The following is a 10,004-nucleotide window of genomic DNA, read 5'->3' as shown; positions in this document are numbered from 1 at the left end:
GAAAATAACAAACAAAATGGAGCTGGCTAGGGGAGTGAGGGAAAGCTTATCTGACTACAAAAGAAAACCCGAAACACACGGTCTTCGGCGTCTTCAACACCCTAGCTAACCTGCACTGACTACCCAAAACCATACAAGACAAATGGCACTCCTGCTCCCACACTTCCGTCTCCCTAAACAGAGTTATAATCCTTTCACAACATTAGGAGCATAAAGACATGCTTAATCAATACCTGTAGACTGGCTCTTCCAACATGTTAATCTTTAGGAGCCATCATATCATCAACATATTGCTGGTGTAGCGGCGAGGCTTAATAATAAGGCAGAATTAAGTGTTTCTGAGCTTCCCAAATGAGGCCTCATTTCTCTGTTCATCTCTGTGGTGCAGCCACAGAGAAACCATTCATGCAAGGTGATTTAAGGTCCAAGGACAGCTCCCAAAGGGGGATGCACTTAGCTAAGCCTGGCTATCATGATCAATGGTCATCCATTGGTGCCTATCTGTCTAGGGAGTGCGAGTTGGACATCTGGATTGCATTCCTAAGTGTCAGGACTAAGTGACTCATATCTCACCTTGATCAACCAATCAGGGACTGGTAGGGCCGAGTAACCCACGTGGGACTCTGATGCCCATGGAACTTTCAGCCAATCAATGAGCTGAAGTTCCTCCAGGTAAAAACAGGCAACACAGAGAGCCTGGGAGATTCAGACAAGATTCAGATTCAGAAGGGATTCTGGAGAGGATTCTGTGGACTGTTCTAAAGGGAATTCAAAGGAGAATTCCAGGGCAGGACGGCCCAGGAGCAGAAGGCTCCCAAGGGCAGGACATCCTCGCAGCGCGCCTCCTGACCATCCTGAGACTCAGCCCGGACAACCACGGAACGGCCAGTGTGTCCGAGTGCCAGAACTTTCCTTTGTTCTAAGAGTCTAGAGTGGAGGTTGCCAGAGAGTAACCAGCAGCAGGCCTCGTGAACAGGTCGGAACTGTGGACAGCTGAATCACTATTCAGAACTAGCTCTTCATTAGGAACGAACCGGTCCTCTTCCTGACTTGCTGGGACCCACAGTCATCTTTTCTCCTGTGCACAAACTTTGCTAGTTAAAGCCAACACTAACTAGCCGGTCAGTGAACATCAGCAACGCACCGTCGCGAGCCGCACAGCACAGCCTGGCACCGAGCCAGAGAGCGCGGATTGGACAGCAACAGCCTGCAACTGTTTCTTTGTGCCCGCAGGAGATCTGAATCCCCAAAGATTGGATGAGTATTCAACTTCAATGCATTACAGCTCAAGAATTCAATTGTTATCCCAACCAGTTGATATCAATTTAATTCCTAAGAGTTATGTACTTGTTTCGAGTATCTAATGTAGAAGTTGTAACCAAGTTCACTTTACGAAACGGTCTTAATGAATGATATACTGAACGTATGTCCTCTTGATGTGTAACACTTTGTAACTGATTGAATATATATCTTTTGTATTCTGATAACCCTCTCGATAAGATCTGTTAGGTTTATATGCATATTCTATGTATTAATAAATGTATCCTCGTGTATTAGTACCTGTGTGTGCGCGTTGTTTGAGTTATGTCGCATGGTTGGATTCATTTAATTGTGTGACACATGTGCATTTGAGCATGTGCTTTGACCACCTTTATTTGCTGAGTTACTTGAGAGATCCTGTAAATAACTGAAAATAGGTACAATATGTGATGGGTCTGATTCAGTTTGTCAATATTCAGATTTGAGTGTGAATGTTTCATGTAAATGTTATTTATTTAATATAATATAATAAAAAATAATATAATAAGAAATCAATAATACAAACCCTTGACATTAAGATCACAAAATCACAGTGTTGTAGTGTTAGACTGAATATTTTTTTCTTAAATGTTCTAGTTGTGTCTTTTTTTACAGCTTATAGTATTTAAAAAAAATTAAATCTTGTTTTTTTTTGTTAGCTGTTGTATAAGATATAATTCTCCACTATTCACTTCTGCTGCGCACATACATTTTCACATCTTGAAACTTAAGAAGCTTAAGAATACCTCAGAATGAGAATGATAAGAACAATTAAATAATTTATATTTGTGGCAAAGTAAACTATGATTATAATACTATTTTATGCAATAATGTGTTCTACTAAAGATCAAGATTAATTTTGTAAAGTGGAATCATGAAGTCGTGTGAATCGTGATGAAAAAATTCAAAAGCAATATAAAGATGGAACAAATTAAAAGATAAGTAAAGTGTATTTTGCATGCCTTATAATACATACAGTTCCATTTGTTTAGAAATAGTGGTCTGATGAAGTCAGAAGTATTTATGACATTTCTAAAAATACTAACAGTGAAAGCACTGTAATCAAAATGATAAAGCTTCAACACATAAACCAGGGGCAGTTTCAATCAGAAAGTAAATGAGGTCTTGCTTTCATCAAAGAATCCACTTCTGAAATTCAGCACTGACAAATACATCTTTGCAATGTATCTTCAGTAATATCCCAAGGGAAACCAATTCCATATTTCATGAATGCCATATTCTACTGCAAATGTAAAACATTCCTTTATTGGCCTGTTATTTATTTGCTCATTTTAAACTCTAAATAGATCCTAGCTCTAGTAGCAAGGAGGTCATTTTAAAAAAAATGGGAAAATGTTATTTTACCGTGGCTTGTGAGTGAATTCTCCACTTTTCCATGTTTATTGGATGGGGTTGGGTAAGGCTTCTACTCATGTAGGCACAAATACATAAATTACTACTGGTAGATCAGACTCATCTTAGGGTCATTTACAATAAAATAAATACCATAAAATAATCTTTCTGAAATGGGAAGGCGTATGTGATAAACGGGTGTTATCGGCACTAACACCAGGTGGGGCAAATCTTACATCTTTTATTTTAGTCAGTTATTTCATCAACTACTGACCTTCAGTATTCTTTTGAGAACACACACTAAGTCATCTTTTTATCACTCTATAAAATGTTAAGAATATTTCTTACTAGGAAAGCCTTTGAAGATAGGATCCCATTATTTAATACGTTCTTGGTTGACCTTACTCCTCTTTATGCTTTCTTCCTGGAAAACATCCTGAGAAAATTACAGTGGACAGAAATTTTCACAGTTCCAACATTGACATACTGTACACTGAGCCTTAAACATGAGTGTCACAAGCATTATATTGGTTGCCTTCACAGAAGAAGATTGATGTTAATGTTCTTATAGTGAGTCTGGGAAGGACTTAGATATGTCAGCTGGTAGCTCATTCTTTATGATTTTGCTTGATCTGATCCCTGAATATAAGGTTGTACCATAATACGAAGCTTAATTAAAAAGATACAGGTATTGCATAACTGTATATAGAACACTATTAGAGATTTAAGAAGATTTTTCATTTATACACCACTGCCCAAACTATACTAAACTAAATCAAAGTAACATTGATGCAGTGCTTGAGGAAGCAAGGCACAGCGGGTTGTAACTTGTCACTCACAGCAACATCCTGATCATGGTATGCATTCAGGAGATTGCCACCCTTGAATGCTTTCTTAAACTAACAGACATTACTTAAGGGAGGCTATACTTGACAATATCACATAAAGTAAATATCTGCTTTTGTCTTATTTTTTAATATGTGGTGTTTTCAGTAAAATATCATTTTAAAATAATTAGTGCCTGCTGATATGTCAATTTTGTATTGATAACTGCCCATTTTCATCCATTTGTATGCATCAATATTGTGTGAACTATATGGTTACGATATAAATATAATGAATAAAAAGAGATTAAATTTGTAAAGTGGAATCATGAAGTCACCAGACAAGTTCAATTGTGCATCAAGCTTTGAAAGCAATTTTAGTTAAATATTACAAAACTTTCCCAAGGGATGGATGCATAAATTCATGACATAGTGACAATATTTACTTCCACTATAATTTGGAACATTCTAATTTGATCCAGTGTTTCACCTAGTAACTCCTCGGTTGCTTGTTAAGAAATGATATAAGTTAGTCCCCTACTTCAGTGACCTCAAGAGGCCGGCAGCTGTTACTTTGGGTTTGCTGCAAGTGAGAAGAGTTTAGTATGGAGCTAAGGATTCATTTCAATTGGTCTTAAGGTAGCACATCACTTTAACATGGAACTGCGTGCTAACCATGTGGTGAACTCCAGTTAGTACACTGCGTTCAGTTTGTTGCCAGAACAAAGAACAGAAAATAGAAACTCTAACCTTTAAGCACATAGCAGCTTCTTATGCTTTGGCAGCAGCCCATTGTCAAATCTCACTTTAGAGCCGTTTTTGGCTCTCTTGTTCAGTGCTTTGGACCTTTGGCTTCTTCAGCTACTCTCCGTACTCTAGAGCTCTCCCACAGAGCTCCCAGGTGCTCTTTATCCAACCTCTCAACATCTACCTCACACACCTTCTAAGAGAAACAATACGTTAAATAAGAAACCCAGCTATCGAGTATCATCATAGTAAGGACTGAAAGCTGGTTCTCTGTAGGTGGTCATTAAAGCTGACTGCCCATCACAAACAGATTACAGTACCTACGAATGAAATAAATATTTATATTTTAATAGTAAAAAAATAAATTCTGATGTTGTACCACATAGGACATAAACAGAAAGCTTGCAACTGTCCATAATTATGTATGTTGTGTTTAGAATCAAGAGGACTTCTAATATTTGGTAGCTTTAAGTTTCAAATGCTTTCCTTTGTCTTGCTAGTTGTGTGACCTGATTTACATTAGAACTGCTGAGACATAGCAAATACAGAGAGATCTAAATTTGGGCTCAGCCTGATATCTCCTGCTATGAAACATATTACAATCGATAAAACAATGCCTTACAGTTGTTTCATGATTTCCATTAGCTCATTCCATCCTAAAAATTATTAAACACACTTATTTTTATTAATATTTTAGTGGTCATGTGGGAAGTATTAGACTGTTCAGATAATTGATATGCACCTGGTATTTGTAAAACAAAATGTAAAGCATACATTATAAGTACTTCAATTCCTTTGAAACAGGAATGAAAATACAGGTACCAATCTACATAATAATAAACAATGCTACTGCTACTAAATTGGAATTCAGAAGATTCAAATGCTATTATTTTAAAATCAAGCTTGTACTTTGGGCTGGGTTATTTCAGTGAAATTGAATATCTGTGCTTTAGTTTGTTAAAATGTTCCTTATTTAAAAAAATGCCATTCTCCAAAATAATGTATAGTGAACATTTTAGTAAGCAGTCAAAACTGAGAGTTGTTGAAAGAAGTAATTTAGCACATCCTCGAGTTGGTCTGAGTTGCTCTTCTTTATTCAAATTGGTTTCAGCTGCTAGTCCTAAAATCAGTAGGTTGTACAACCATTATTCCACTTAATGTGATAAATTGTTGCTGACATTAGAGAACATATTAAGGTGGGAAAACTACTCTCTGGAGGAACCTTATGACTTCTCCACCCTGCACTAACTTTAGAGCAAAACATTTATTATTCATGTTCTTAGTGATAACAGCGATGCAAGGGTAACGGCTCATTTAATTTCCATTTCCATTCATACACTTTTTCCTGGCCTTACTTTAATCACAGCATGCACACAATCAGCTGGAGTCAAACGCTATGGTTTTTTTTTTAACCCAGTGGAAAGAACACATATGTATCCTTGAAGAATTAAAAGACAAAGTTTGGTACATTACAACCAATACTTATTGAATACTTAATTCAAATATGTAGAATTCTTGTATCCAGATCAAAAGATACTATAGACCCATGCGGTGATGCACTGGTTAGCATTGCTACGTGGATGCTGGGTGCTGTCTGCATGGATTTTTTATGTTCTCCCTGTGGGTTTTCTCCAGGGGCTCCAGACTGGCCCTAGGTGTATGTCTGAGTGTCTGCCCTGCAATGAACTGGAGTGCCGACCAGTGTATATCCTGCCATGAACCCATTGCCTGTCGGGATAGGCTCCAGCTCCGCTTTGACCCTGAATTGAAGTGGTTAGAAAATGGATGGATAACAGGGCATCTTGATTATCTGCATATTTATTTTTGCATTTTTTTTCTTAGATTATGTGCAATACTTCTCAGCGATACCAGTACAAAAGCTTTAAAAATACTTCTTACTGTCTTTGAAGCAATTTGGGAATGCCAGCATGTTATTCACTTTCAAGGACTATTTTTAGAATAAATTATTTCCAGGATGGATTATTAAAATGACAAATTGACTAAGCCAAGAGCTGTCAAATACCACTCTTTCCACTCCATTTCACTTCAGGAGTTTAGCACAAATAGCTTATTAATTGTTTTAGCTATTAATATTTCAGTAAATTATATAATTCAAAATCCTGCATGATTAAATTAGGTTGAATAGAATATACTTTCCGTGGTCTAGGCAGTAACAAAAAGAAAAAAAATCTATTGATGATCATCTACGAAACGTCAGAAACGTTGCATCAGTGGCTGGAATTCATATAAATTCTACCTATCACATAACAGCACTGAGAGCAGCATTCCTGAAAATAAAATGCTGTTACCAACTGTTTAAGTAATTAGCCTGCATTAAGTCTTTTTTAGTTCAAGCATGTATCTGCGTCAGCATGTGTAGGCTGCAAAGGAACAGGTAACGGGTTGATTCCATGCTGAAAAGAAAAGAAAGGAGACGTTACGTTTCGGCCGGGCACAGTTAAGACATTAAATATACATATACATATTGTATACAGTACAGTTTGCATACGGTAATATGTTTATGTTACGCGATTAAAAAATAAATAAATAAAACTGGAAGGTCCAGCACCACCATTATGTTTATATGGTTGTTTTTGTTGGTTGGTTGTTATTATGGTTATTAATAATACGATCTATAGTTGAAATATAGTTGAAATCTGAGCATAAATAAAAAGAAAAAGCAAGTGATTAGGTTTATGAGCAATCTAATTACTTATTCGTTTAAAAAGCTATATAAAATAAAGTTTATTATTAATTTGCTGGACAGAGCGGTGAACATTATTATGCATGAGACAAAGATAACGATCCTGATCAGTTTAGAAATCTGTGTACGCTGTAAGGTTTTTACTTCTTAAACTTTTAAAATACACGTTTAGAATTGAAAGAAATCCTCTTCCTGGTATAGCACACCAGCACGTCTTTTTTCTCCAATCAGAGGGGTGTCAGATGGTGTCAGCCAATCACCATTCTGCGTTGGGTAGCAACGGGTGACTGTTCTCAGGCGGAACATGTAAACAGCTTAATGTTCGTGTTAAATATTTTTTTTAAATTCAATTAAACGGGCACAGTTAAGACATTAAATATACATATACATACTGTATACAGTACAGTTTGCATACGGTAATATGTTTATGTTACGCAATTAAAAAATAAATAAATAAAAATGAAAAGTACAGCACCAGCTGGATTTGAACACCCAACCTGTCAGTTGGTAGTCACGCACCTAGACCAGTAGGCTACAAGAGAGCTCACATGATCAGGCAGGCGAAACAGCCCTACATAGCTCTGCCGCAGTACACGGATATAATCATACCGTTATTAAATTATTGAGATACGCGATTCCATATTATATTCCCTTTTAATCAAATTCTAAAAGTATGCTTGTTGACGTATCCGGTATCACGTTAGTTAAAGACTTCGAAGCTTACAATGTTTAGGGAGAAATGGAATACCGGTGTGTATTTTTCCTTGTGATATTTTAAGCTCTAGTTGAATGATAGGTGTCGCATTTTAAATCATTCTCGTAGCTAGAAATTATGAAACGCCCTGTTAAAAGCAAGGAAGTTTTTATGCCCCGTTGAAGTAAAACAAAATGCCTGACAAAGTATGGCTTGGACAGATTCCAAGTGCTTGTACAAATGTGCTAAAGAAATTATACTTTGAGTATACAGCTTGTCCAAAGTCATCCATTATTAATACTATTAGTAATATCTTCAGTAAAGGCTTTGATGCATAAATATTTCTGATAAAGGTAGGTTGTGTACTTTTGTCCAACTGAGCAATCTTGCTTTCATAAAATATACCAACATTTGAATGACTGATGATTAACATGCTGTAATACACAGTTCAAACTTAAAGGCTCGAATGCTGTACATGAGAGGTTAAGCTCCCCCTGGCGGTTTTACAAGGCGACGCCGGATAGCTAGTCACGTGACACGTGATACCGCGTGATACCCCGGTGGGCGTGTCGCGGTATGCCGTGAAATACCTCACCCATTTTGAATGGCTGCATCTGTAGATAGCTGGGTATTTTTGCAAGAGATACAGTAAATGAGGTTGCTGGAGATACAGGAAGTCTTTTTTGTTTTGTCGATCCCAATAAGGATCCTCTAATAAGATCCTCTATAGGATTGATTTGTACTTCGTACAGTATGATTAATTTATTGTTCTGTTGGTCCTAATAAAAAATTACACTATAATATATTGCACTGACTTTCAAGAGAATATTGTACATTCAAACAGGGCATGTCCTAAAGGCTATTGCCTGTCTGAAGTTCATCACAACTGGAATTACCACATTAAGTTAAAAAATAAACTTGTCAAATGTTCCATTTTCATTTGGATCAATATGTGGTGATGTAGAACACTGACACGTTTCAAAATCCCACTGCTTCAAAATGAGATTTAAAAAAATGCAAACTTACTGTAGGTCAGCATGGTTAGATTCCAAAGAAATGCACTTCAAGGAAGACAAGAAAAAATAATGTCAGATTTAAAAGTCAAGTGCAGAGAGCATCAAAATATCTATATACATCAGTAAATTTCTCTTTAATATGAATATCCAAGCACTTTTTTTGCTTCTCTGAGCAGTCCTTAACTATCCGCAGATGCCATGTGCACTGCAGCTTTTGGAAAAGATATCATGTCATAATAAGTAATTTTTTATCAAGTGCTTATTGCTGAGCTCCTCTGTTCCACAGTCTAATGATGATATATGGGTGGTTTAGCCATCACTCCCATTGGGAACTGAGATTTGTGCAGCTCAATCATTTTTCCCCTGTCTGCTTATTTATCAAATGCAATTTCTGTGGGGTTCTGACTACCATAAACTGCAAATAGTGCTGCTCTCAGCACTTATCTCAAATTGTTGTGCATCTAATTAAATTTTTTAAAGGCAATCTTGTACAGAGAAAAGTGAAAGTTGCATCTTCATTACTGTCAAAGGACAGAGGTTTAAACATATTGTAGCCTTAACTTGGTTGGTAGAGGGAAGGAGAATAGCATTTGAGGTGTGGAGCACTGTAAACAGACTAGCATTTCAAAATGAATTATTCTCTGTAATTTAATATAAGCAGCAGTGTAAAACGTATTGTTGTTGTCAGTTATCCTCCCTTAAAAGAGTAATATTACAGTATGTATATACAGTAATATAATAACTGTATGTATACATCCCTTTTGCATACAGAATTAACCTCAAGAAATATGCGCAAGCACATATATATATGAAAAATCAAACTAAAAATAGCTACATATCTATTGAAAATTTAAATCTGTTTGTGGAGAATATAAGTAGCTAAACTAAAGTTAGAAAAGAGGGTAGGCCATTTTGCTGTCTAACACATTTGGTTATTAGTGTCTAATTGATCTGAGCGTCTTATACAGCCATGTCTTGAAAGAAGCCTTCTGTTTTCAGTTTTAAATGTCATTCTGTTTAGAGTTTCATTTATACCCTCTGGTGTGTGTTTCACTGTTGATTCTGAAAAGTAGTGACTTTGTCAATGCCTTTGAGAATTTTAAATACTTTAATCAACTCCCTCTGTTGTCTTCTCTAAAAAGAACTAAAAAGATTTAATTATTTTATCCTGTTAGTGTAGGACAATCCTTTAAGTCTGGAAATGTACTGTATCTGGTCTCCTTACTATGGATTGATTCCAGAGGAGTAAGTCTGTTTTGTAATATGGTGACAAAGCTGTACAAAAGATTATAGAAGAGGCCTTACTTGTACATTATACAATTTACAATGTAATGTTTTCACAATATATTCTAATATTTTGTTTACCT

This window comes from Lepisosteus platostomus, chromosome 14 (genome assembly GCF_059453375.1).
Source record: "Lepisosteus platostomus isolate fLepPlt1 chromosome 14, fLepPlt1.hap1, whole genome shotgun sequence".
In the NCBI taxonomy this organism is placed as follows: domain Eukaryota; kingdom Metazoa; phylum Chordata; class Actinopteri; order Semionotiformes; family Lepisosteidae; genus Lepisosteus; species Lepisosteus platostomus.
The sequence above is the reverse complement of the archived record's forward strand: the minus strand, read 5'-3'. Positions refer to the sequence as shown.